A 27,915-nucleotide genomic window follows, 5' to 3' on the forward strand; every position below is an offset into this window, starting at 1 on the left:
AGAGCTGAGCTGAGCAGTCAGCAGGTACTTGATTGCAGTGGCCATTTTAGATCTCTGGCTGCCTATATAAACAGAGCAGTTCCCTGTCCCGGCAGGACAGGCAGTAACATTGTCTGGCAGCAAGGTTCCATGCAACATCCTGGAGGTAAGGGAGGAGCTGTAGGGGATGGCCTGGAGGCTCCTGGTCCTGGGCATGACCTAAAACTGCACCCTGCTGGGAGTGGGTAGCCTGATGGGCCTCTCAGTGGCATGGGAGCCTCCAGAAAATGCCAGGCCAGTTACCACCCTGGCGAAAGGTGGGTAGGGGCGCCTTAACCCTGAGCCCTCACCTTTGGGTGGGTCATATAACATTGGAGGTAGTGAGGCAAGGCATAGCCGTGGCCACCTGAGCCCTGTGGGGTGCAAGACCCTGAAGAGAGTTAGCTGGGGCTAGGCATGGCTATGGCTGCCTGAGCCCTGTGGGGTGCAAGGCCCCGAGGAGAGGTAGTTGGGGCCAGGTATGGCTACAACCACCTGAGCCCACTGGGGAGAGAAGCCCCATGGCCCCAGTGTGGGGGTGGAGATGTGGGGCCCCAGTATGTTGGAATGTATAGGGTTGCCCTGGAAGGAGCAACCCTATCACCAGGCAATTGGCTGGCCAGTACCCCAGTGAGGGTCATGGGAGAGGCCCAAATAATGGTACATCTGCCACCCAAGGTACAAACTAGCTAAAGCCTATGGCTTTCAGGGCCCGCTCCAAGAGGGAGCAAAGCAGTATAATTTGTTGATGTGTAAAAGACCCAGTGAGAGGAGATGGAGTGTGTGAGGCTCTAGTGAGAGGAGGGCGGTATGAATGTGTGTGTGACTGAGGCCTGACAATAAGGCCTGAGCTTTGTCTGGCTGTAAGCCGGGAGCATTGTTATCTGGATGCCATCTGCGAGGCTTGGGCTGCAGTGTAGGGGAGGAATGGAGCCGCAGATAGTGCTCCCTGGCATCGGAGCAAGAACGGGGAGCCTCCTGCCTTAATTAACAACTTAATTAATTAACAACAAGGTGCGGCAGGTGAGACAGGTGGGTGGCATGCCCAAAGGCAAGTGAGGAAACTAGCACTGTGGCTAGTCAGGGACCCCACTTTGCTATAGCATATAAATGAGTGAAATGCATAGGCAACCCCATGTTAATGAAATAAACAGAGGCAGAGCTTGAGATGGGAGGAGAAAGTGGAATGCATGTTAATGAGCATGAACTAAGGTGTATAAAATGTGAAAAGAACTAATGTTCACTGCTGCTCCCCATGTTCACAGACACAGCCTGTGAGGGAGCTGGCCCGAAGCTGTCTCCATTCTAAATGAAGCTGTTGCAAGCAATGTGTGCAAATAGCATTGACTCCCTGCTTGCTCTGGGCAATTAGTAACAGGATCCATGAGCAATTGGATCTTCATCTCCTTAGTCATTGGATGTAGCATGGAGCTGGGGTCTAACAGTTATGACAAAGGAAGTCAGCACTCCCTGGGATAGCAACAGTGGGAATGCTAATTATATTTATACTGTAAAATATCCCGACAGTTTAGAGGAGCCCTGTATGATAGTCACTAAGTGGGGGAAGTCATTCTCAGCTTGTCTACACTTGTACTTCTGAAGTCACTATGATGCTAAAGCTAAATCAGTGGCAGCAGTATTGTGGACATCTTTGCTAAAATGGTCTTGTATGAACAAAACCTAAAAAAAATAAAATAAAATAACAATATGCATGTGCATTTCTCCAGGGACAAACAGCAGCAGCACAACATGCACCACTGCTACTTGTCCTCGGGGAACACCTGTGTATGCATGCTCTGATATATGGCATGCTGCCCCAGGTGGCCTGGGCTGGGGGCTTTCTGCAGTGATCTGGCAGCAGGGAGCCTAGCCAGCAGCCAGAGCATGGCTTGGCCAGCCAGGCTCTAGTTTCAAGTGGTGCATGCTTCTTTTTTTTCTGATGATTTTTTTTGACACTGGGATATCCCAGTGTCAAACCTCCTCCCCTGCCCTCCCCCCCCTTCCCTTGCGCACACATGTAATGTGTGTGGCACCACAGATGGGTCCGAGGTGCTGCATATCATACATACGTGCTTGTCTGAATGTGCCCCTTTAGTTTATATGCATACGACAATGTCGTAGCATCAGCAAGTGACATATGCACAAAGTAGCTTGGGACATCATGGGCAGAACTCTCTTCCTTTGTGTGCCTGAATGGCAACTTTCTAGCTGCATAAGTGGCATTTTTGGCACATGCACACAGACTTTGATTCCAGTATTGCTGCACTGTAGATGCACATGCTGAGTATGCACAGTAGCTACACATTGGCCAGACGGGTATACAGCTATGTATGCAGGGCCTTTGTGGATGCAGAAATGCGTGTTGGTCACAAAAATGCATCTGGCTAGAAACCGAGGACTAACAGGCAAGGAAGGGAAGAGGAGAACAAGGACAACCCTCCCCTGTTTGGGTCTCCAAAAGCTAGGGAACTAGGAGATGGGGCTCTACTCTCCACCCTTTCCCTAAGACAGTTTGAACCTGCATCTTTCTAATTTTTAAGACCAGTGCTCTACCCACCAAGCCACAGACTCCTGTGAAGCTGGCAGCTGAGAGAGAGAGAAATGTGATGTAGGAAGGAAGCAAATAGGTTGAAGACCATGTGGCTCAGTGATGGGTTTTGGCTTGAAAGAGCTCAGTCCCTGAGCCCTGGCTACCCAAGGGCCACATCTACAGGAAGTGCTACTGTGCAGTCATTACTGCACATTCATTTATAACTTGTATAAACAAGTACTAAATGAATGCCCAGTAACCCAAGTTACTGCACAGTAGTGCCAATGAACACCCTTTTTTGATGCTGCTGTGCAGTAGCCTAATATTACTGTTCAGTAGTATCACATTATGGTTTTTGCCATGCAACACTACTCTGCAGTAGTATCGGGTTACTGCACAGTCAGCATCTCGTGTAGATGTGGCTAGGCTTCTCCATGGCACTGTTCTCTATCCTTCTTATCCAATGATCAGTAAATGCAAGGGACAGTGGCTCAGCTTCAAAAGGAGTACTGGAGACCACCTGATTTGAGGCATAGTGCTTGCAGAGTTGTTGGCAAATCATCAAGATATATGTTCAAAATATCTGGGTGAGGAGAGCCTACGGCTCAGCTCGCCTGCTCTCTGGGCAAGTACCCTGACAATTCAGCTGCAGTATGAAAGTATCTACCTCCTCACTCTTTCATAGACCTACACTCAGATATGCATATATGTACCTGGCCTGTACATGGTATTATGCACATACTTGCACATCATAGTGCAGGGATAATATAATCACAAGCTGTGCATGAGTACCAAAAATGTCACTTACACAGCTAGAAAACTTCCACATAAGCATACAAAAGGAAATAGAATTCTGTCCTATATATGTTACTAAATATTGAGTATTGTCATATAATATTTCAGAAGTGTCCTTTAGATTAATGGGCTCTTTCTCTGCCATTGAAATAAATGCAGTGTTTATATTCTTACTCTACTTTGAAATGGATCTAGATGTGGCTGACTATAATCATCGTGATATATTGCTGGACTGACAGGCAAGAAGAACTATTTTGGTTTCTATTAACTGAATAGTCAGTCAGTTTCTTCCACCACCCCCAGCCTCCCCCCCCCCCCCCAAATACTTAAAACTCTGAAAATATTCCATAAGCAATAGACGTTAACATCTGGTGCTAAGAATCTACCCCTCCCCTGCCTCGGATCAGTCCTAGAAAGTCCTTGTACTCTTTCATTATGGATGGGGAAAGAGAACAATGAGAAAAGAGAACAATACCATACTTGCAATCTCTGAAGGTCTTTTCCTCTAAAGAGCTGAGAACAGGGGATTCCAACTTCTAATACTTTTTTCTAATTTTGTTTCTAAGCTGTACCTTTCAAGATTGAACAATTTATCTCACTCAGGATTTAAGTGTTTTCAGTAAAGTGATAAGAGTACGGTCTAATTTCCCCGCTCACTTTTGGTGGCGGTGTGAATCAAGAATAATGTTGCTGAAGTCAGTGGAGTTGCATCATTTTTATGCTAGAGCCAGGAAGAGGAGAAACCTAACCAAAGGTTTCTTTTAACATCAAATGGCCTGTTGCTTGCAGACTGAGAGTTCACTTGGGACAGCATATCTCGGCTAGTTAACAGTCTCATTAACAAAAGGCATATTTTACTTAGTACATTTATTTTTTTACTATAGTAACTGGAATTGCAGTGGGTAAGATTTTGTTTTTTAAACTGCTGTCTGCTACAGCTGAGATCGTTTTCTCTTTCATTTTTGACCCCAAGGACGTTGTTGCAAACACCTGCCACTTCAGCCTTCACTGTCTTTTTTACATTCACAGTGTTGCTTATTTTAATATGTGAACATCTGGGATAGATTTGTTTTTAAGATACGAAGGCATGGAGCTGGTCTGCCATCTTTGTTCACTGTTGTTGCACAGGGAGAAGATTTTTAGTGTCAAAAACAATGTACCACAAAAATCTTTAATATTTAAAGGGCATGTTTATTGAAGTGATAATAACTTTGCCTTCAAAAAAATCACTGAGTTTTTTTGTTTTTGTTTTGTTTTGTTTTTAACAGCTGCTAAGTTATTCAGCTGCTGTTTGGTGCATTTGTCTTTTTATTACTGCAGAGCTACTGGGTTTTTTTGTTGTTGTTTTGTTTTTCTGTGTAGAAAATTGAGCTTCTGTGAATTTGTTCAAGAGCAAAATTTAATCTTCTGGGGTTTTTTATGTCCCTTTTTTCTCTCCAGTCTGACAGAACAAGGTACTGCAAATGTTAAAGTGAGCTAAGAGGAACCAAGAGGTAATGTTTTGCCAGTCACAGAAGCTTGGTGTATGTGGAGCAGTGTCAAGTCTGGGGTGGAAGCAGATGTCACCTGATATCTCATTTGTGCCGCCATAAAATTTTTATGGAGGCACAAATGGTGAGGTAATAGATGTCACTACCCCTTGTTGTGCCACATCAAAGGAAAATCAGTGGTGAGACAAAAGGTTGTAATAGACTCCGCTGCTTTATTTAGGGGGACATCTACTAGCTCTTGGCAGGAGAGTAGAGCACCCTGCACTACTCCCCCTTTCCAGCCACCCTGGGCAGAAACCCTGGGGGTTTGAGGGCCCCTCTAGCCTGCAGAGCACTTTCACTGCATATTAAGAAGCAGGCACCCCAGGAAATCTGCAGTGCCTCTCCATAAGAAGAAAAGTTGGGGTCCTGTGCTCAACCACAATTACAGGAGTCTGGCTGAGCAGGGAAAACCCCTTATCTGCTTAGCTAGACCTCTTCCCCATGATATCAGTAGCTGGGTCTGACTGAGAGGCGAAAATCAGGGAGATCCCATTGCCTTTTGTTTTACCCTTGATGGTATGGGACACAAGGCAATGTGTATTTTGCCCGGTGAAGAGCATTGGCAGTGGTACTGTGACACACCACAGCACAAATGATCCCCTTCATTAGGTGATGTCTGTTTCTAGCCTAGATGGTATAAAAAAGCCACAACACTCCTAATGGAATTCAAGGAGTAATGCAGCAGCCCAAGTTACTTTTTAGTGATATTTTCAATTTTTATACGTTTTGAACCATGTAACTTTAAATAAGTGTGCCTGTTATTTATAAATGAGGAAGAAAATGCTTCACATATGTTCAAAATTCTCATCTCTTACATGAATGGAAGATGGAAAGTTTCTAGTCATATCAAAGCCAGTAAAGACATATCTCAATTTACTTCTGTTAACATAGAGTATTTTTAAATGTAAATTGTCATGGTGGTCCATCTTTTAGACTTTATAATGAAGTATCATAAAAGAGGAAAATGAGATTTGTGACTTCTTTATGCTAAGGAGGGCAATTATGTTATGAAAGACATATTTCCTAACAAATACAACTTGATAAGAAGTTTATGAAGAAACAAAGGCATATAGGATAATAAAAATCTCTTTGTAACTAATTGTATTAGAATCCAAGCCCAATATCTCTATCACATGATTTTAGGTTTAAGACAGTCTGACATATATTTTATGTAATTGAGAGGACAATCAAGCCCTATGCAAGAAGTAATGCAAGACCCCACAAGGCTGTATTTTAGCATATGTAAATCCCTGCTTAACTTGAAGTGTGGTATATGACTAGTCCCAAGAAAATCAGTGGGACTAACCGTGTGCTTAAAGTTTATGAACATGCTTAAGTGCGTTGCTGGAACAGAGGAAAGTTGATTACATTCTTGTATTTCCAAATGGAATTGGTGCAAATGAAAGTGAAAAAAATTTGTTGCTTTTCAATCCTTTGGCCACTTTTTTTGGTAAGCCTTGGCCCTGGTTAGTTGATAGCAAAAATTTCACTGAGAAATGCCATCTAGGTCTCTAGTTGTTGAGAGATTCAACCTGGTAGTATGATCAATCAAGTCTTCTATTTTGCATATACTTGATAAACAAGAAGTGCCTGTTGCTTACATATTAATAAACATTGTTTTCTGTTTTCATGAATTTACCTCTTTATATATGCAGTTTGAAACAGAGACAAAATCCTAGAGACGTATACTTGTATAATAAAAAAGAAAAAATGCACTGTTGGAAAAAAATGCATTTTGATAGCAGTAGGAATCATCTTGTGTTCTACTTTTTGACTGGAATAAAAATATTTTATTTTATTACAGGGATGAAATTTCCAATTTGTATAAAGCTATTTTTCTAGAAAATATTTCCCAACTAATACTCATGCAGACAGCATTACATATCAGCACATAATTGTTTATTGGTCAAGGTAACTTGGCCAACAATTAGCTTCATGAAAACTAGTGCAGTTGCCTTAGCTTCTAAAAAGAATGAAAACATGGAAAATGTATACCTCCAACTGCATATTCACCTTCTTCTATATACACTTGACTTGAAGACAAATATAGATAGGTAGTAAAGTATATATAAACAAACAAAACAACACAAAAGGAACATTTCTGGCTAAACTATGGTTCTGAGAGACCTATGAGGTTTTTGGATAATTTTGTCAGTCAGCAAATCTCTGGCTATCATGCAGGCATCATCCATGCATGTAAGAGAATGTATTGCTCTTACATGAACACGTGTAAGAAAAATGTTAAAATCTTCACATGATTTTTAAGATGTATTTTTTATTTAGAGCACTAAGAGCCACTGGGTCAATTGGTGGCATGTGGATGGGAGGGAGAGGGAAGAAAAAGAGCAAGCAGAAGAAAATATAATTTAGGACTGGTGTATATCTAACACTATAGCAAACAAGCCTATAAAGAAACAAATGGGTGTGTCTACACATTCATTAATGCATCTGAGATACTGTGCATTTAGTTTAGTATTTCCTTAATAAAATGTTAACTGAATGCATAGTAACTAAAGTTACTGCACAGTAGTGTCAGCGTGTGGTTTTCAATTGATGCTTACTGCACATCAGCCTAAATAACATTGCATAATAGGCTATTAACACACTTTTTTTTGCTGTGACGCGCTATTGCTCGGTGTTATTAGGCTAATGCACAGTAAACATTTCATGTAGATGCACCCAGAAAACAAGGAAATAGTCCTCTAATATTGCATTTAAGTATTTAGATCTTATTTAAGTAAATATGGAGTAACATCAAAACTGCAATATGCTGAGCATCTTTTATTTCAGACTTATGGTAACATCATGCTCTTTGCAGCCAACAGCTAGTGTGTTGAATTTTTGATGTAAAAAATAATTACCTAGTGAAGGGCAGGATGATTTTGGAATACGTAACTTCAGCTTGAGCCAACTGGACAGTTTGTCATAGCCAATAGTATGTATCACTTGATGGGAGAATGTGAATACAAGATAATATATTTCTAGTCCAGTAGTTCACTGTGATCTAAAATTCAATATAATCCTCACATCCAGTTACTTGATCAAATTAGTGTCATGTAGCCTTTTATCTTATCTGTGCTCTGATATAATGATATTTGAATGTTTTTCCATTCTGAGATTATAATTATATTTTCAAGGTTTATTAATGATAAAAGCAGACAAAGCATGTTCTGCCTAAGGATCTTTAGAACAAATTTTATCCATGTTTGTATTCTGTTAGATTTAATAATTATGGGCTTTTCTCTTCCCAAAGCTCCACCTCTTTGTGGATCTATGATGCATGGTGTAATTCCCCCTAGAGGTAGTAATACCTTTGTTCTATACACTATGGTCCTGTGCAGTTCCTCCCAATGTTATTGTTTAAGATATAACTTATTTGCAACTACTCAGACTTATCAGTCAGAGGCCATTACCAGCTCATAAAGAAAAAAAAGTTCCTTAGTTCTAAAAATCTTTCAAGAAGAACCACCAAAATCCCTGTTGGAAGTTACTGTAATTGACTCTTCCTAGAATCAAAACCTGAATGTTTTTGGTTTTTTTCAGAATATTCCTAAATGATGTGCTCATCCTCGCTCCATGACCATAAATTGTATACAGTTTTTATGGAATGAATTACAGCTATTTTAAGAAGGGTTTTAAAAGCCACTATTGGATTTCATGTATGCATACACTTGGGACATTTGGAAATAATAATATTCCTACTGCATCTTATAAAATTCATATTTTTTTTTACATACTACTTTCTCAAATCTTAATATAAAACAAAACAACTACAAATATAACTGCAGTAAAATCTCCAGTAACTGGCACCTTACAAGCAGACATGTTAACTGGCTTGCTGACTTGTAAGGAAAAGTGAAACCAGAAGTGCCCACTGTGCCACTTCCGGTTTCTCTGAGCCCCCATGGCCTGGGGGCATAACAGGCTGCGCACAGCCCACCTCCCTGTCCCGCAGGGCCCGCAGGAGGGTCAGCGATGCCACAGGAGGGCAGGCAATGTCCCAGACATGGCGGAATAAGCGGCAGCCCAAACAGGCAAGGGCCCTTCAAGCGTCTGTTTGGGCTGCTCAATTAACCGGCATATTTTGTTATCCAGCATCCTCCATTCCTGGGGGATGCCAGATAACAGAACTTTTACTGTACTAGTTTGAGCTTGGCACATGTTGCAGATTTTAACACCAATAGGGAGATTTAAAAACACTTTGTTATATCATCAATAAACCATACCAATGTCTGGTGAAAATACATTTACTTTATCCAAATTGTGGTCATGTGAAAACCTTCTCTAGTTTGTAGGTATAATAAAAATGAAGAATTATGAGTAAATTTTTCAGAAATCATTGAATAAGCTTCTGGTAACAACAGTACATCAATGTCACTAGGCATTTGAAAACTGTATAAAACATGCCAACCTTCCTCCTAAATTTCCAGTTCCTAAATGAGTTTTCTGTTTTCTTTGCAGCATATATTTTTCTGTAACCTTATGAATCATCTTCCTACTACCTTTTAAAAAAAATCCTTTCTTGTACTCAAAACTCTTCCTGGGAATGTACTGCCTGGGTCACCATTTGCTAATAGCCTTAAATACCTTACGAAGGGTCTTATATTAAGTAGGTATAACAATAAATTTGATGTTTCATTTGGGATTGGACATGTTTTTGACATGTAGGCAGTCTATTTCTGGACTTCACAGCCCTTTTGTTAAGAGCTCTATAGCTTGTTTTTGCAGTCACACCAAATCTGTCAGGTATTCTCTTTCCATGGGATCAAATATTAGGTAAAGCTTCTGCAGGGAAGCCAGTGTAACTAGATTAGTTGCATGTAACTCACTGAACAGAGTCAGCTGAGCCCCAGCCCCTTCCTGTTGATTGGTCCTGGGGCTGCTTTTAAGGACTGTAACACCTAGAAACATTGGAGGATTAGGCCAAAAGGAATCTCAAGAGGTTCAACAAGGACAAATGCAAAATCCTGCACTTAAGACAGAACAATCCCATGCAGTGGTACAGGCTGGGGGATGACTGGCTGGGCAGTAGAAAAAAGGACCTGGGGGTTACAGTGGACAATAAGCTGAATGAGCCAATAGTGTACACTTGTTGGCAAGAAGGCTAACAGCATACTGGGCTGCATTGGTAGGAGCGTTGCCAACAGGGCAAAGGAAGTGATTACTCCCCTCTATTCAGAACAAGTGAGGCCACATCTAGAGTACTGTGTCATTTCTGCACCCCCTACACTACAGAAAGGATGTAGACAAATGTGGAGAGAGTCCAGCGGAGAGCAGTGAAAATAGTGAGGGGGCTGGGGCACATGACTTCTAAGAAGAGGCTGAGGGAACTGGGATTATTTCGTCTAGAGAAGACTGAGGGGTTTTAATAGCAACCTTCAACTACTTGCAAAGGGGTTCAGAAGAGGATGGATGGAGCTAGACTGTTCTCAGTGGTGACAGATTACAGAACAAGGAGCAATGGTCTCAAATTGCCGCAAGGGAAGTTTAGGTTCAATGTTGGGAAGAATTTTCTCACTAGGAGGGTAGCAAAATGCTGGACCAGGTTACCCAGAGAGGTGGTGGAATCTCCATCCTTGGAGGCTTTTAAGACCTGGCAAGACAAAACCTTGGCTGGGATGATCTACATGGGGCTGGTCCTGCTTTAAGCAGGGGGTTGGACTGGATGACCTCCTAAGGTCCCTTCCAACACTAATTTTCTATGATTCTACCTGGGCCCTTTAGCAGTGTACTGACTTCAGTTTTTGAATAGCTCCTGCCTCTGTATCTTCCCTGGTTCCTGCCCCAGTACTCCGACCATTCATTTAGCCCTTTGGACTCCGTTTGATCTTAGCTGTCCTCCTGACCTCTGATATGGTAAACCCTCTGTCTAAACTTTGATTTGATGCTGGCTTGCTTCCTAAACCCTGATTTTGGTTAGTCCCCTGGTTCAATGCTCAGCTTCTGACTTCTGGCTTCTAACCCCCTGACTTGTCATTTGGATTTTCTTTCTGTTGCTCCAAACTGTGGCAACCCTGGGTTCACCTCTGGCTCTATCCAAAAGGCTTGAATAGCTGCTCCTTAAGTGAGCAACAACCGTCCTGTGCGCTGGGAAAATACTATGTGATCATGCTAATTATTGGTTGTGTCATAATGGATAGGCACAAGGGGTCAAATTAACCTTGTTCAGGCAACTCTAATGTTGGCCCTAAACCAATAATGGTGGATGCCAAGGTGTGTATTGAATAGGGGCTAGATCACTCTAGAGATACCTGGTTCAGTGCTCTCCCTGTATAGGATACTGACCTAGATAGGCTATTGGTCTGACCCAGTATGACACTTCTTATGTATTTATTGCTTTTCTTTCTTAAGTTTTGAATGCTTAAATTTGCAACTTTAATATATTCTTTTCATATAGATTAATCTGTGTGTGTGTGCATATTCCCGCATATCTGATTGTATAAGGGTGAATGAAATGTCAGAAAGTTAGCTTTATTGTATGCAAAATCAAAGTATGTGTTGTCTTTATGGGAAATTTGAAGTTTCTAAAGCTCTTGATTGTAGTATGTAATGCAGTTTTATTAAACAAGTAAATAAAACAATTGATAATCAATAGGACAGTCCACTACAAAAAAATCAGGTTTTTTGTATGTGCAGTACAGGGATGTATTGCATCACTGGTGTTGGAGAATATCAGCATTTCAGAGACAGATATCCAGTTTCTTTATAGATATTGATAAATGTCAATTGTATATGGACATATCTACACATGCCCCTGATAGTGCAGTTGGTACAGTTCAGTCATTTAGTACTTACTTTAGCAGTCATTTTAACAGACTCTTAATAATGTTTACTATCTCATACTAGGTCTACATATAGGGCACGTCTACACAAGATGCTGCAGCAATGGTGGGCACTAACTATGACATACCATTACTGTGCAGTAGCAACGAGCTAAGCAACAAGTTACTGCATAGTAGTTTGTTGCTACTATGTGTAGAGGATCAAAAATGACCAGGACTGCGCAGGGGTGTCAGCATAACAGTACCTGCTAATGCTATGTTGCCATAGCTCACTGCTACAGTGACCTAGTGTCTAGTGTAGACATTAAGAGTCAGTTAAAATCTGTCACTGACTGCAGGCCCGCAGGATGGTGAAGAAGGCACTTGAGTATAATAAAATGACAGCTTTAAGTGACAAAGAACTTCAATGGATAGTTCAGTCGTTTCAAAGGTAACACAAGCAAAATATGCATGTACAGCAGCAGAAATATTTGACTGGAAATAAGTAAATATCTACACTCAATTTTTTTAAGCAATGGCCACTCATTCACTAGGAAAAAAATGCTATAATTATCTGTCAGGAAGCCACTCTGACAGGTAGTCAGTTGCTATGGTATGGTACTTTGAAAAGTTGAAGCATAAATAAATGGGAATGGCAGGGTACATTTTATTCTAGCCTGCCTTTGATGTCACCTGCCTACCTAAAACACTTAAATTACGTTAAAAAACCTTGCACTCAATTGACAGGATTTCATAGCTGATTGACTGGTAGTGTCCAGTGGAAGGCATGTCTACACAGACTCTGCTGTACCTGGGAGTGGCACCCTGAAGAATGCCCCATCCTCTTCTCCAGCTCCAGCTGTGTCAGCTCCCAGAAAAGAAGCATTATAGCTGCCTTAGAATAGTGCTGGTTTTTAGGCCTTTCTGTCTATCTAACAATGCATACTCAGACCTCTATGGTGGTTATATTGCTGCCCCTAATGTACAGGTGGCAGAGGCATAGTCAGGGAGCTCCATGCCCTGGGAAGCTGTATGATACCCAGGGCAATGCCAATTGCTATGGTATAATTGCAATGGTGTGATAGCCACTGCTATGGTCTCAGCTATTTCTGTGTGTCCCCAATACCCTCCAAAGGCAGCACCCATGGCTGCTGCCTCAGTTGCCTCCCTCCTAGTTATGCTACTTGGGGGTGGCATAGGCTTTACAGCACACTCTGGAGGCAGTTTGTACATTCCCACAGCCATGTCAAGTGAATCTTCTTAGTTGTGTCTTCTTCAGTTTGTTTTAGATCTTCTAGAGCTTGGCTTCATCTTAGGTTTACGAGAAATTAGTAAGAAAAAAAAGGTTTTTTTTGTTTTTTGGGGGGTTGGGCTTTGGTTTTTTTGCAGGGGATGTCTACACACATACACATCTGACACATGTCTTTGAGAATCCAAGAAAATGCTTCACCCTTAATTGCTTAATAATGAGTACATTTACTCACATATCATATACTTTTCCCCCAAAATCATCCCTCCAAAATTGGGGTGCATGTCTTCTGCAGGGAAGGTGATTTCTGTACCTGAGTTGAAGCATGTAATGGTTGCTGTGCAATGGCTGACTAATCTTTGTCATGGGCTTGTGTGTCTCTCCTGCCTTTCAGGATCATAGTTTTACCCCAGTCGCAGGCACTACTGAATTGACCAATTTGGCAGCAGCTAGGACAGGGTTAAGAGTGTAGTTCTGAAGCTGAAGTTAGAGGTTGAGTTATGCTGAGGAGTGGGCTCTGCCTCTGCCTTATCCAGCCATGGTGAGCCCGGGCTGTGGCATTCATTCTTCATTTCACCTTCTGAAAACAAGAAACGTTTTATTTTTGCAGGCACATAGTATACAAGTAAATGCACTCATAGTTGTATTTTAAATAGCTTTCTAAATCATAATATTTTATTTACTAGTTTTACTGGAGGAATATCACAAAACCTACTTTCTATACTTTTCTTCCCTGAAAATATACTTTCAAGCCAATCAAACTGACAATTTGAGTGACCTGTATATATTCTGACTTCTGCTTGTTATTATGAACTTGGTATGGATCTATATCAAATCACAAGCTCTATCTTTCTTTCTGGAGACCATTTCATTTGGAGGTGCTTCCATTTTGACCCTTGAGGTTCCAGATTGAACCAAAACGGTGACTGTAAGCTCTCAAAATGTTCTAATGTACCAGTGTGGAGCATTATGATCAGACTTCTAATTGATAATACTAGCAAGTAGTGGTGTCAAACTCAAACTGGTCTATGGGCTACATTCCTTGCTTTGCAGGTGTCTATGGGCAGCATACTCTATGGCCATGATGTTAGGGCTATGTAACTGTGATCTGGCCCTTTTAAAAAGGAGCAGTCAGCCTTGTTAAGAATGCCCAGCTGTGGGGCATTTAGATAATGCTCCATTGGGAGCTTAAAATCCCACAGGATGGCATAAGGGAGCAAATCAGGTGAAGAAGCAGTTTTTAAGCAGGGGGCAAGCTGTGAGCCAAATAGGCTTGCTACTAAGGAAGGGCCAGGCTGTGCTGGGCCTAGGCCCAAAAGAGCTCTCTCCTATGGCCCAGGGGGGTTGATTATTGATTTTTTGGTTTGTTTGCTGGAGCAAGCAGGCTAAGAAATCCTTTTACAGGCTGCCAAAGGTTTGGTTCTTCCTGGGGCTCTGGCTGCCATGCTGAAAAACTCCTTTACCATGGCCAGAGCTTTTGCTGTTGGAAGAGTTGTCAGTGTAGCTTATACTGCGGCCCCAGTCTGGGCTGGCTGCTCCCAGTACAGCTGCAGCTATTGGGTACTGCTCAGCTCCCCTCACCTCCAGTGGCAGCTCCCCCTCCCCCTCCTGCTCCTGCTGTCCTGCTGTAGGTGAGGGGGAAGCTTCAGCCAGGCAGCTCCTGCCCCAGCATGTGAGGCTCTGGCTGCTTTCCATGCACTCCACTTGCCTGGTGTCAGCAGTTGAGTAGGTAGAAAACAGCTGGAAGGTGAAGCTGAAGCCCTGCAGGCTGCAGCAGGAGCCACCCAGCTAAAGTTTCTCCTCTTACCTGGAGCAGCACAGCAGGAGGAACCACCACTGGTGGTGAGGGGGCCTGAGCAGCACCTGGGTGACTGCAGCCCAGCTGGGAAGCTGTGCACGCTGGCTGGGGCCCGGCCGACAGATGCAGGCTGGCGTGCAGGTGGGCTGCACTGGGTGGGGCTTGGTCCCACGCAGAGTATCACAAGGGCAACTATAGACCACACCACATGGGTGTGCTCTGCTGCATGCAACCCTTGCCTTGTCCTGCCTCCTGTCCCACAAAGGGAGTTTTGGTGAGTTTTATAGCACTGGGGCAGGGAGGGAGGGGTGACCCAGCCCACGGCAAATCAGCAAACTCTCTGTGGCCCCAGATCCAAATAATTTCCCACCCTGTCATAATGTCTGTGTCTCAGAAGTAACCTGCCAAGGGAATTACTGGATTTGATGGTTCCACGTTCATCCAAATGTGAATGAAGCCTACTTTTTTATGGAATGCAGTTCCCAAATCCAGACATGTACTTTTCTCTCCTTCCACATTTTCCCTTCTTTCTCACTTTATAGGAATATTTTTAAGGGCATACATTTTCCTGTCTTTTTCTGTCCTTTTTATCATTGTGATGCTCCAGAAATTCTTCCATGAACAGTATTCCAATGGCTTGGAGTTTTCCCTTTGTGAGCACTATTGCAAAGAATCCAATCAAGTGCTTTTAAATGCCCTTTTACATATACTCTTTGCCTGTAATGATTGCCTCCATAAATGTGCTTATTTAACATGGTTCTCAAATTTAGCAAAATTAACTTTATTCACAAGGGATTAGAACAGGTTTCTTTGTCCTTTTTTGATAGTAGCTCATGCAAATTTTAAAGACATTCCCAGATATCTTAATACTACCTTTTTTGCTGACTTCTTTGGTCTCTGAAAATGAAAGAATTAATCCTGCATTAATGCAGAAGAGGGTTGAAGGTCTATAAAGTGAGCAAGCAAATGTCTAGAAGGTGGTGCTCAGTAGATATGCAGGTATAAACATATTGTGCTTGTATCACAAGGATACTGTGGAAATAAATTCATCAAAGAATGCCAGGCATTCATGGGCTGAAACAACAAGCACTGTAAACACAAATGAATTGGCTTGACTCCAAAATCTGACCTTTCCTTAGCTTTTTGTTGTATTATACCTGGGGAAAGCTAGCTGGATATTTTATCTGGTTGACTGAGAAATAGTTATTAAAAACACGGCCAGCACATTTTAGAATGAACAAGTTGTGCATACGCAACCATATTTGTAATTATTCAGGAGATAGAAATTATTTATTCTCCTAGTCTCAGTTTTCATTGAAGGGCACCTGTAACAGCATGGCAGGCAAAGAAATTGGAATGCATAGATGTTTTCTTGAATTACCCCATGTTCAGATGGCAAAACTTTGCATTGAGAATGGAATTCAGGGTGATTAATTTTGAGTCTTACTGGCAGGTGGGCCCAATTAGCTTTAATCAGGATAGAGTGTCTCCAAGGGACAGCCTGTCTCTTTATGTCAGAGGAAGCTGTCAGAGAGATGGAAGGTTCTAGGAACAGCCAAACATAACCTGCAGTTTATTGCTCTTGAACTTGGATGCCAGCTCAGTCTCTGTGCTCTATTGATCATGGCATTCAACTCGCATGCCCTTGGAAGGTGGCTTGAGTTTTTTGTGATCTTTTTTTCTCCATATGTAAAACCAAAGGATATATTCCTTGTTTGCTGTGCTTCTGATTTACTAAATTTCCTGTCCCTCTCTGGTAAATCTGCATTCCAAGTATTCAAAAAGCAATTTCTATTTGCACATCATTGAAAATACAATCTGTGGGTGTTACACAATGATAGTAACAGTAGAAGAGGTGCTTTTATGCTCATTTTCTATTAAACTTGTGTACATTAAAATGGCAATTTGGAAGAAGATTTATTTTTTGCAAGACTTAGTTTTAACTTTAATAAAATAATACAACTTTTTTGACTTTTTGATTGTCTTGAAACTTTCAGCTGAAATGTGGTTATTGAATGCATCTGTTCCTAGAACTATTGGGGGGCGGTGACCATTAAAATGTTTACCAGTTTGCTTTTGCAAAGGGTAACGATTTATTCCTTTGCTACCTTTAAAATAAGAATTTGGAACCCTGTGTTAAGACAAACGCATTACCTGTAAGTTCAAAATGGGAGAGATTTTAATTGAGTGCACTAAAAAGTACCATATTTCCCCACAGTGTGTTTGGGTTGAAAGGGAATGGCATTTCCAATACTACATCTTTAGTAAGGCACATGCTATTCTCAATCCTGTGAAGGATGCTATTACATAGTGTGTATTTAAGGACCTACCCAAATTGAGGAGGCAGGTGGTCAATTTTAAAGGGCAGATCACAGGGCCAGGCACCATTTTCATGGACTTATTACAGTGGTGGCCCAATTCCTCACTGCTGATTGGCCAAGAGGGCTGTTCATCGAGTAAATGGAATATTTGCTTACCACAGCAGGTTGACATCACTTAAGCAAAGATACAACCCAAGACACTAAGGATTTTTTCCCTAAATTTCATAGACATTTAGATGTTCAGACTAGACATCAGGAGGCGCTACTTCACTGTCAGGGTGGCTAGGATCTGGAACCAACTTCCAAGAGAAGTGGTGCTGGCTCCTAACCTGGGGGTCTTTAAGAGGAGGCTGGATGAACACCTTACTGGGGTGGTTTGACCCCAGTACTCTTTCCTGCCATGGCAGGGGGTTGGACTTGATGATCTGCTCAGGTCCCTTCCAACCCTACCAACTATGAAACTATGAAGGGATCTCGGAAGATCATCAAGTCTAGCCCCCTGCCTCAGGGGTAGGAAGTCAGCTGAGGTCACAGTATCCTAGCAAGATAAATGCCCAATTGACTCTTAAAGGAATCCAGAGTAAGTGCTTGCACCACCTCTGGTGGCAGTCTGTTCCAGGCCTTGGGGGCTCGGACTGTAAAGAAGTCCTTCCTGATGTCCAGTCTGAAATGGTCTTGGAGAAGCTTGTGACCATTTGACCTTGTCATCCCATGGGGCGCTTTGATGAACAGGCTTTGGTCCAACAGATCCTGATGCACACCCCTTACATACTTGTAGGCAGCCACCAGGTCCCCCCCGAGCCTGCACTTTTCCAGGCTGAAGAGTCCCATGGCTCTCACCCTCTCATCATAAGGCCTGTTTTTGTGCCCTCTGATCATGTGCATTGCTCTCCTCTGGACTTTCTCAAGCTTCTCCACATCCTTTTTAAATTGTGGAGCCCAGAATTAGATACAGTACTCCAGCTGCGGCCTCACCAAGACAGAGTACAGCAGGAGGATGACATCCTGGCATTTGCTAGAGAAGCATCTATGAATGCAAGCCAGAGTTTTGTTCACTTTGCCGGCTGCAACATCACATTGGTGGTTCATTCATCTTGTGGTCAATCATGACCCCCAAGTCCCTTTCGGGCATGGTGCTAGCAAGCATAGCTGCTGAGCCTATAAGCATGCTACAGGTTTTTCTTCCCAAGGTGGAGTACGTTACATTTTTTGGCGTTGAAGGCCATCAGGTTTTCATTCGCCCATTTTCCAAGCCTGTCCAGGTCGGCCTGGATCACCATCTTGTCCTTGGGTGTGGACGCTTTTCCCCAAAGTTTGGTGTCACCAGTGAATTTGGCCAGTCTGTTTCTGACACCAGTGTCCACATCATTTATGAAGATGTTGAAAAGGATAGGCCCAAGGATGGAGGTGAATGTATCGTGTTCTATTTCCATGCTTTTGATTGATGCTGTAGCCCCAAATTAACACTATACTCCCTCCTTCCTTAATAAGGGCTTTCTGCATGTTTTATGCAAACCTGGGGATTATGAGTGGATGACTATTGCCTATTAAGGTCACCCAGGAGAGGTTTTTTCTAAGTTTTTGGCTGTTGTCTTAGGCTGACTTTATTTTGAATGTGGCTCTTATAGCTGATGATGATACCTAGCAAAGTGTTAGTCTCTTAACTGGTCAGAACAGATAGTGTAGTTTAACGGTCCATGTTAGAACCTATTATAAGTGAAAACCCCTAACTGCAGGAGGTTATCTGTCCCAAAATGCCATGTTCTTGCCTGACAAACTGCAAGGAGTTTTCTAAGCTCTGATATGGCAAAGTTGTTGCTATTGTTCCTGCTCGCAGACTGAGATGAAATGCCATGAAAGCTGGTAATGGGACCTTCCCAGGATCCTTTCCAACTAAAAGCTTTTGCTTTTATTTGTAGTATAGTCAGCTCTGTGCATCAGTTCACTTTAAAGGAAGGAAATCATGTTATGCTCTTTCTGAAAATGAGAATGGTGGCAGTTCAAAGCTCTGAATGCCTGCCAGATGGTTTACAACACATGTAAAACATGACAAAATTAAAAAAAATGTCGCTAGCTTTGATTTAGGCTTAGAAACAATGAAAAGTCAGACAATTTTTTCCTTTCATATATACAGTGGAAAAACAGATACACTAATCAGCTCTGTAGGCTATTTACTACTGTTTTCTCATAATTATAATACCAGAGATAAAAATAATTAAACCAGAGTGAATCATTCAGCCAGTTCCAGCATAATTATGTCTATACTAATTGGGGGTAGGGGGACCCAAACAAAAATGAGTTACTGGATATGGATACCTCAGATTAGTCTACAGGCTGTACCGGTGTAGGGTGGACTTCCATTTCCCTTTGTATGTCTTAACTGCAGTTTTCTAGCCATGTAAGTGGCACTGGCTAGGCAAGTATGTCACTGGGGAGGTGTGCTCGTCCTGGACACATACCTATGTCTAAGTCTCCAAAATACAGTTGGCTAGAAAGCTAGAAGTAGCTGATGTTAGATATAGGAGGTGGGCCCTCCCATATTTAGCCCCACCAACTGAAAGGCCATGGTATTTATCTAGGAAATGGAAGACCTAGGGTGCCTGTAGCCATGCAAGGAGGCTGCGCTGATGTGCTGTAATTACAACGCATCAGAGCAGACTGGATTAATCAAGTCTGCTGGAGCGTGCTAATTAGCATGCTCCACCAGCCTCCATGTCTTGTGCATCAGCATCCCCATGCTTTAAAAAAAATGGTGTTGGGGGCGGTTTAACTAAAGCTCATTGAATGAGCTTTAGTTAAAGCACCCCCAGTGCCACTTTGAAGCTTGGGGATGCTGGTACACAAGATGCCACGTGCACTTTAATTTGAGTGGCTTTCAGAGCTGCTCTTAATTAAAGCACCCCTCCCCCCTCACAAGCCCTGGAGCATGTGTAAAAATGCCCCTAGATTTAAATCTGTTTATGTACAGAGGGTAGAGCCAGCCTTAGGGTGGGTGATGTGGGCAACCACTGAGGGCACTGGTCGGGGGGGGGGGGAACTCCACACGTGTGCATACACATGTGAGTGTGGACTGCTCACAGTAACATTTTTCCCCTGTTGCAACCCACCCTGCTCAGCCCTGGTTGATCCCTGCCCCAGGCAGGAGGAGTGGTACCCAACCCAGCCTGTCCCTAGCCACTGCTCAGAAGGAGCTGGGCTGGGCAGTGCAGGTGGCAGAAGTGGTGGCTGCTCACCTGCTTGCCTGGTACACCACGATGCTCTGCTCCTCCACTGGACTGTGCCCCATGCTCCTGTCTGCATGTTTCTGCCTGCAGTAGCATTGCGGATCTGGGGGAACACTGGGGAGTGGGGGGAGAAGGGGGGCCGTGTGCCAAAATGCAAGTTCATTCAAGGAGCCATTTTTCCTAAGGCTGGCTGTCACAGGAGGGTCTTGAAATTGACTTCCCAGTATTGCCATATCATAGGCTGGGTATTTTCTAGCTCATTGTCTAATATTGGTTTATTTTAATTTATTTAATTGATTGCTATGTCACACCCTCTCCAAAATAGCTCAGAGAAGCTCATCTGACTTTAGGACTTCGTTACAACTACTACTACTACTACTAATAATAATGAAGCTCCCCAAAGAATATCCAGAGCTTAACTCCCCTGCTAAAAGCATGCACCAAGAAAGGAGTTCTTACACTTCTCCTGAAGATGGTTAGGCTTAGGCTCTGGTGGGCCTCAGGGGCAAAGATTTCCAGAGCTGAGGAGCAACATCTGAGACTGACCTCCCACAAGTTTTGGCTAAGTGAACCAGGAGCACAGATGGTACTTGCAGAACATTGTTCTTGGTTGACTGGGCAGCCAAAAGAAGGGGCCTGAAGAGAGAATAAGTGAGGGAACGTGGAACTAAGTAAGAAGGATGCTGGCCTGGAAGAGAAGTTCTCCTGGGTTCCAGCCTAGATTCTTGTTCCCAGGTAGGCAGAAACTTCTCCACTACATTTGCTCTCTATCCATTTTATCCAGTGACTATGAAATGCAAGAGGCAGTGGCTCAGCTTCAAAAGGAGCATTGTAGAGGGCTATGGCTAATTCCACATCTGTAGCATGGTATTAAAAGCCTAGTACAGGGCAGTCGGGAAGACATACATTCAGACCTTCTCTGGGCAAAGCGGGCATGAAACCCAAGTCTCCAGTTTCCTGGGTGAGTGCTCTAATGCTCATTTACTGAATTGCAGGGCCCTTTTCCATTCCCTCCCCATCTCTTCCTGTGCTGTTCCCAGGACTTATACTCAAGCATATACATACATAGATACACATATACATGGCCAGTGTGTTACTTACTGTGCATATTCATTCTACACCAATGCCCATATATATCCATGCTTTAGGGGACATAGAATAGTAAACTATGTGCAAAAACTCCACTTACAAACTAGGGGAAGTAAAATTCCATACTCAGTGCATATTCTGCAGCAAAACCATTCCATTTCCTACAGGGCATGATGATAGAATACAGTACTACAGCAAGCTAAACATTTCAACAGCAAGGTGGAAAATGGAGATAAATGGTCATTTAGATTCAGTTAAAAACCTCTTGTTTGTGATCTGCAGCCCTATTACATTTATTTTAGACTTCTGTAGCAATGCCAATCTGCAGGAGACTTGGTTGTGACACACAAAATCATGCTGCCAGTTGTCACATTGGAGAAATGTTTTGGCAGCTGGAGAAAAGAGTTTAGAATGGTCCACTGAACAGGAGATTTGGAGTTCATGTTATAGCAAGATTGCTTGGCAACATAGAAGGGTTCCATTCAGGAGTCTTTAGGAGATTTTGAATCTAAAAGTAGAATTCAGAGCCCTTGTTGGAGTCTCTGCCCATGGATAATAGTACTTTCAGATTCTTTCTTGTGCCTAGCCTGTCTTCTACAAACATACAGGTTACAGGTTCAAGGGCTCTTAGTCTGCCACTCCTTTCCCAGCTGTAGAGCCACTTTGTACAGTCCAATCCAGTTTGATATGGAACTTCTTCTTTTATTGTCCTTTTCCTGGTGCATTTTTGGAAAGGTAGAAACAATGTAATATCCATTCCGGTAGCATTTCCTTACCTCACAATTGGTAACATTACAGTAGACATAGAGGGAAAGGAAAAATACTATTGCTAATCAGAAACTAGCAAAGAGACAAAAATGAGAGGAAATAAATAGTGGTCAGTATACAAAAGTATTAATGAAAGAGTACCACAAGATTCAGTACTAAAGCAGAAATTAATACACTAATGATCTAGAGAAACAGTGAATGATGAGTGCCAAATTATTCAAGATTTTTTGAGTCAGCCAAATCTAGAGAAGAATAAAGGACTTTACATGCAGTAAAGAGAAATGAATGGGCAGAGGGAAAAGGAAGTGAAAGTCACTCATTAGTAACATAACAAGATAATGCACATCAGAAAGAATAACTGAAACTACATGATATACATTACTTGTAGCCATTCTTAGGAAAGATATGCCCCTCTCGAATAAGAAATAATTTTCTTGTCACAAAAAAGGAACTCTTATTTTGGATTTTGTGCACAAAGGCATTGTAACTTGCAAACAGAGAAGCAGGGTTTAAGCAGTGCAATATTTTCACAAAGGGCTTCTGTTAGTCCTGATTTTATACATATATAGTCCTGATATACATGCGCATGTGTGCGCACACACACACACACACACTGTATTTTTTTATTAAACTTAAAACTATGTCTTGCAAAAATAAATATATATGTATGTATGTATATCATGTGTGTATGTATGTATAGAGAGAGAGGGAGAGAGAGACAGTAGGACAATTGGAGAAGAACCCTGCTATATTATAACTCTGCATAGTTATAGTTATAAAAAAAAAAATCTTCATTGTTTGAACTTTACATAATTTTTTTTCAAATTTTGAAAAAAAAAAGGTAAAATTCACAAAATGGGTACCTTGTTTCCAACCAGCACTCTTTAGTAGTTCAAGAAAAATATTTTTTTTTATGCAGGAGCACTCTTAATACACCAAATGATGATATTTGTTTATCAAAGGAAGCGATATTGAAAAATGAGGTGACATCAAAATCAGTGATAATCCTTATCTTGGATAATATGAGAATTTTTTTCTATATCTCAAAATCTCTACAACAGAAATAGGAGTCCAAATAGGCAATGGAAATAAGGATATGAAAAAATGTCTGTATGATGAGACATGGGAAAAGATTGAAATGGTTTTAGCTTAAAATGGAAGATGGACATTGAATTTTTGACCCTGACACAATACTTATTAAAGTCGATGGACAGATTCCTATGAAAATCAGAGGGAAGGCTCCTGCTTTGGGGTGGTGTCCACAGAAAGTGGTGTAAGGCAGATCAAATTGATTCTGTTTACTTCTTGTCATAGAAAACCAAGGAGATATTCAGTGAAAATCTAAGACATTGTATTTAAAAGCAAATGTTTTTTTATCAGTGCGTAATTAAGCAATGAAACTCATTTCCACAAGCTGTTATGGCTCAGTAGCATTCAAAAAATGTGTCATTTTATAGTGATGAGGACATCACTAGGCACATAAGAAAGCCTAGTAATTTAAAAGGGATATATATCTTCTTGCTCTAGGGCCTAAGTCAAACACTGACCAATAGGGTGTAATAACTCTCTCTCCAGACTACTTATATCTTGACCTGATAGTTTGCTGGGTTTCTTGCACCTTCCTCTAAACCATCTGGTTCTAGAAGGGTAATTCCTACCATCTGTGATCAGAAATCCACTGATGAGCCATCACTTCACTGCCTCCTTCTGTAGTATCCAACTGGCTAAGAAATCCCCTGGCAGGAATCTGTGTGTTTTGCAGAGAGGCATGAGTATTTACAAAACCCTGAATATTTTATTTTTATCGGCCAATTTACATTCTTGCTATCTGAATGTAACTGATCCTAATTAAATGTTGTTTATTGTACTGAACTGATATGACTCCTTTCCATTTAAGAACAAGGACTCAGAAAACAAGTGTCTACAATACTGCAAGTCCAGAAGCCAAGTCAAGGGTCAAAGTACCAGGTGTCAGTCTGAATCTAATGGTTTATGTCAACAGTAAAACTAGTTCATGCTCAAGGCCAGACCAGAGGTCAGGAGCCAAGAAATCTAACACACAGCATGAGGTAAGCAGGAGTGAAGTGTGTGGGTCCAAGGTGAAGGCAGGACTGGAGCAGGGCTGGAGGGTCCAAAGCAAAGTCAGAGGCAGGACAGGAGCAAGGCACATGTGAGTCAGGAGTACCTGAGTCAATCCCAGAGGTCCATAGAAGAACACTGAAAAATTTGTTACAGGGATCAAGCCCTTCAAGAAGTGAAAGGGTTTTATAGCCCTCCCATTGCTTCCCCTTGGTCACGTGATCCCCCATTGGGAACTTCATGAGAGGGCCCAGGCTGGGCTCCATCTTGTGCACTACTAGCTATTCAATGTGCTTTAACCTCGGTCTCTCCCTAGCCGAGGAAAACCTGGATTTGAGCTTCTGGGGTCCTGACATGCCTAAAATGTAATAATTTGGTATTACTATAGCACTTGTCATCAATAGTTCTCAAAGTGGTTTATAAAAAGACTAGGTTCACAAAGGACACAAGTATCAAACTGCCACTCCAGGTGGCCAGGTCTAAAATGACTTTATAGATTAATGTTAGGGGATTCACCTAACAGAAGAGGAGACCTGGACTTCAGATTTGGCTTCAGGGAATCTGGGCCTTCTCCCATTAGTGTTCAAATCATTTCACCCAGCTGATCAGTTACAGAACTGGGATTTTAACTAGATATCTTAAGTCCAGTTCAATGATCTATATGATGGGCCACAATGAGTCCTTTAGGCTATACTAGTATTACAAATGTGTAACTGATGTGTATAACACTCTATACTATACCAGCGCCTTAAAAATCACTCAATAAAATACCTAGATAGATGAAGTACATCATATCCCATTAAACCTGCAGTCAGGATTTAGTTGGAACTTAATGACCAAAGCTGGATTTTAGCCAGGATGTTCACTAAGCTAACACTCTTCTTTTGATCCAATTACAACTAGATTTTTAATGGCCTAAAGTAGTTTATACCTTTTCAAAGAACTGTTACAGATGATGCTACGGAGGTTACCTGTAGGACTACAGTTCTTACACTGCCTTTAATGTGTTGGTGTTGTTATTACAGGAGTGGTACAATGGAGATTTGGCAGGGAAGACTGCTGGAATCAATGTGCTGTCTGATCAGTTCCCTGGTTTGTGTCTGTAAAAAGTAAAGTACAAGAAGTCTGATTCATCTTTGCCCATTTGGATTTTAGTAGTTGATGAGGCTCTCCCTTGACAGAAAAAAACTTTCCCTTGAGAGAAAAAATGTGTTAATATAACATGAGTAGGTGTTCAAAAAGATTCCTAAAGTACTGGCAAATGTTCTCATTTACCAGAGATTCCTCATTTTTTAAATAACAAAACTTGCATAGCTCCAAATAGGTTTAGGTTCTGTGTATTAAAAGTTACTATTTCAGTTGCAAACTAAAGCCTGTGTGAACCATATTAACACTATTAATACACCCACTTGCATTTTAGGACATTCTGCTTGAGCACATATTGCCTCATTTATTATTTGCTGCTAGATTCACCCATGTTCCCTGCATGCACAAGCATTTGATTTTTCTGCACCAGTAGAGAGCAAAGCTATAACAGTAGCTCATCATAGGTGTACATCAGCAGTAAGGTTACCAGTGACAGATGATTGTAATTTGCCTCCTGGTTTCTACCTTGGTCTAAAGTGGCAGTGCACTATGCTAGGTCTCTTCATGGAGTGGTATACATTCTCTGGGTGCACTGGCAAGGCCATAACTGCTGGCTCACTGAAGTGTGGTCTCAAAGCTGTACCTACTTTCTGCCCCTTTCTGTCCATATGTACAGGGTCAGCTCTTACCATGGACAGTTACCTGCAGTATGGTGCAATGCACTAGGCACACCTACTCATGCTATTAGCATGCAGCAATAAACTCTGGTGCATATCATGCCAGTTTATTGCTCTCAGGCACACCACTTGAATGTGTGCCCAAGACCACACTCACTGAGCCAGGTCAGAGCAGCCCCAGCTGGCAGGGGGCCAGGGTGGTCAGCCTGCCAGCCCAGGGCCACTCTGACCCAGCTCATCCTGCTGCAGAGGGGCTGGCTGGGTCATGACGGTGCTCCAGTGCAAGGCTAGCTGGTGGGCATCCTCCCACACTGAAGCACCCTCATGCCCCAGCCAGCCCTGTCAGCATCTACACATATGCTGCTGCTCACGAAAAAATTCTGCAGCAGGGTAGTACAGCTGCTGGGGATGTATTTACAAATACTGCCTTGCTGCAGAGTTAATTAATTTCCTGTGGCTTAATATGGCTATCTGTCGAATTGCAAGATGTTTACTATAGAGCTAATTAGTCTACTCCACAGTAAGCATCTCATGTAGATGCACTTGCTAAGGAGTAAGACAACATTTGATGCCCTGATATTTCCCAGTGTGGCTCTGCAAGCCAGGCGACACGTTGGCAGTTCATTTTCCTTTTTTTCTCTCTTATTCCTTATTCTTACGCCAACACTCTCAAGCTGCTGCTCTCTTGCTCTCCCTTCTTCTTCTCATCTTTCTGGTCTATGCATTTTATCATGTTTCCTCATCCCATAGTGCCTTGGACCTTCCCCTTGTCTTCTATTGCCTAGCACCTTCTCTCCCCACTTCCAAATTCACCCCACAACTTCCTACCTTTTGTCCGCCTCTTCAACAAACTCTGCCTCCTCCTTCACCTGAATTGCCATCCTGTAGTTAGGTATTATTTAGATTCCAAATCCTATGAGACAGCAAACATATCAACAAGAGATACAGTCCAAGACAGTAAGTTTAATTCAAATTAGAACTTGGAAAAGCTTTGCAATCGGCATAAGACTGTTGCAGGCCCCATGACATAACTGGGATGGGAGGAAACATTCTTTGTAACGTTCTTGTCTAAGAAAAGATGCAGCTGATGTGACTCGGTATGCCCCTCTGAAGTTAGTGCAGTGATTCTAAATGTCACCAACTGCCCCTGAAGCTGATATTTTGTTTCAGGCTGGATCATGGTAGATGGTTGCAATTGATTCCAGTAGCAAGGTTCAAAATTATTTGAAAACAGTGAATTTGCATGTTTCAGGTGTTTATTTAACAGGGAGTGGGGTTGGAATATAACACGTTCTTATTCACGCCTGCTGCAAACAGAATGGCATCTTAAGAGTTTAGCAGGATTCATATACTAACTACCTATCACGCATAGCCACTCAGTTGAGCACAAAACCTTTTCCACAATGCAGCACACCTGCAAAGTTGACATGTATCCCTATAGTGCTATGCCCATTATCATCCCAGCAGCATCTTTCCCTCCTCTGCTGTGTGCAGGTAACTTATGGTCTGTCAGCTGTTCTTATTCTAAACCTTTTGTTTGTTTTGTTTTGCTTCTAGTTGAAACTTGGCATCCTGAGATCTTCAATGTGAAATCAACTTTTAAAAAAATCGAGGGGAAATGACTAGCTTTAGAGTAACAGAGGAAGTTGTTATTTCTGAATAAATATTTCTGTGCGTCGATTCCTTGTAAGACTCATTATATTTAAAACAAATAATGGAAAATTAAAAGTTCATAATACAGTTTCACTGCATTTAAGGGCCTTTCCCCAATGGACACAGAAAATTTAGCCGCATATGCTTTCTGTAATATGCAGTAGATTGCTTATATGGCAAATAAAATGTCTACTTTATTAAGTATAATGATTGCATACTGGCATTACAAATATCTTTTGGAAAAATACGGGGCTTGTGTAAGATGTTACCATCTTTTAAAGAGCTTGTGTGGTGAAGCTCTCTTTTTAGCTTATATAGTAGCACATATTTCCTGT

At 42.0% G+C, this 27,915-nt stretch overlaps 1 long non-coding RNA gene across 1 annotated transcript; it reads left to right on the forward strand.

Moving 5' to 3' along the window:
* The first annotated feature begins 65 nt into the window (after positions 1-65).
* LOC132249996 (uncharacterized) lies at positions 66-27,915 on the forward strand. The gene is made up of 3 exons (XR_009461565.1): positions 66-145; positions 23,983-24,154; positions 27,485-27,915. It is a non-coding gene; the product is annotated as an uncharacterized LOC132249996 (long non-coding RNA).

This window comes from Alligator mississippiensis, chromosome 1 (genome assembly GCF_030867095.1).
Source record: "Alligator mississippiensis isolate rAllMis1 chromosome 1, rAllMis1, whole genome shotgun sequence".
In the NCBI taxonomy this organism is placed as follows: domain Eukaryota; kingdom Metazoa; phylum Chordata; order Crocodylia; family Alligatoridae; genus Alligator; species Alligator mississippiensis.